The following is a 2,022-nucleotide window of genomic DNA, read 5'->3' on the forward strand; positions in this document are numbered from 1 at the left end:
TTGACCATTTATCCGTAAGTAATGTTATTCATCGCAATTTGTAATATTGTCTTCCTCTGTGCCATACTTTCTAGCTTCCTCCTAATAAGACTCACATTCTTTTTTCAACAGATGAGGTTCAAGTTGGATCCGAAAGATGATGCAACTAAACAAGCATGCACTCATGTTTTTCAGTCTGCTCTGCGACAGTATTGATACCACCTTAGAAAATCTCACTTTGAAGGCAAGGCTAACAATGAAATCGCCCAAACATCACCAGTGGAATATATTACAGATGAATACTGGATAGCCCTTGTTAAACACTGGTCTGATCCAATGTATCAGGTAGGGTATATGCATTTGATCAGACCACATATTGAACTTGTATTTATGTATGTGCCTTACAAGTGTATCTTATTCCAGGCTAACTGTTTGAAGAAGAAGACCAACCGTTCTAAAGTGAAATTCCAACAGACAACAGGATCTCGTAGCTATATTGCACACTGGGAGGCTCTTGTAAATAGCTGCTAGTTCCTTCTTTTTCTGTGCCATATTATCGTATCTATATTGACTTGTTCCAAATACAGAGGAAAAGCCGTGCGGACCAAAAAGAACCTGAACCGAATGTAGTGCAAATCTTAAAGGATTGCCACACCAGCAAGATGAAGGGCATGAGCACACCAGTTCAAGCCGCTATTGTAAGTCCTTACTTCTCCTGTCTTTGAACTGATTAGTACTATGATGTGTTCATTTAACTGCTTGGTTTGCAGCCAATGTCAGTTACTCTGTTCACTTTTATACATAATTCTCTTAACGTATCATTTCACCTTACATGGTTTAAAAGAGATGAAGGATATTCTTTTGGTCTTGATCTGTAATCTGGTTGTGATGTTCACGTGCGCACACAATGATACAATAGCATGTTTGTTTTATATCTGTTTGCCCATGATATGAATGATGTCATACTATGTTCAACCTACTTTAAACCATGCCTCTTTATCCTTAGATGTCAACGAATGTGAGGAAATAGACAATACAGTAGGCATGCTACATGGACATACACTACAAAAAAATACACTTCCGTGATGATACGTGTTTGTCACAGTAGGTCACGTTTTTTGTCATGCATGTACATCCATGACGATTTTATGACAGAATCAAGATAGTCATACATGTGCTGTCGTAGAAGTGTTCCATGACATTACCAAAATTATCATCACGGAAGTGTCCACTTCCGTGACGATAAATCGCGCGTCACAGAAGTGCTTTCGTCAAGGGTGACCGACACGTGGCATCCATCATAACGGAACGCCGTTAAGCTATCGGGTCCGGTTTTCGATCCGATAACCCGTTAACAGCCCCGACCAATGGGGATTTTCCACGTGTAAAATCATCATTGGCTGGAGGAAACACGTGTCGGCTCACCGTTGGGACAGATGTCATCCACTCATTGGACCCAAGGCGCCTATGATACGTCGACACGTGGCATGGTGTAACATCCCAAATTTTCAATTTGGAATGTTATCCATTAGATCATCATTGCATAGCATATTTTATTGCATTTTGGCAAATCCTCGAAATCCTAAGCAACTCAAGGACCCTCGGAGAGAGTTGGGGATTTTCCCGGTTTTCATATTTGAGTTTATCAAATAATGAAACGAGGATTTTTGGTTTTAATTATTTTTCACTCCGAAAAATATTTCATATTAAAATATATGAGAGGAGAAAATATGACTTCTCCAAAATAATTGAAATATTGGAGGAAAAATATTAAAATCAAATATTTGATTTTATCGGATTTTTATTTGCAATTTTATTTGCATTAGAAAAATTGCACATTTTCAAAACTGCATTTTTAGGGCCAAGAAAATGTTCATCTCGTTCTAATTATTTTAATTAGACGGTGAAAATTTATTCTGGCATTTTTATATTTTTATTTATTTTTCTAGGATTTTTATTAGTTTCGGCGGAATTATTCAAAAAAAAAGAGATCCCGCGCCTGACTGGGCCGAGGCCCAGCCGAGCCAGGCCGGCCCATGCCCC

Source organism: Triticum aestivum, chromosome 3D, assembly GCF_018294505.1.
Source record: "Triticum aestivum cultivar Chinese Spring chromosome 3D, IWGSC CS RefSeq v2.1, whole genome shotgun sequence".
NCBI classification, from domain to species: Eukaryota; Viridiplantae; Streptophyta; class Magnoliopsida; order Poales; family Poaceae; genus Triticum; species Triticum aestivum.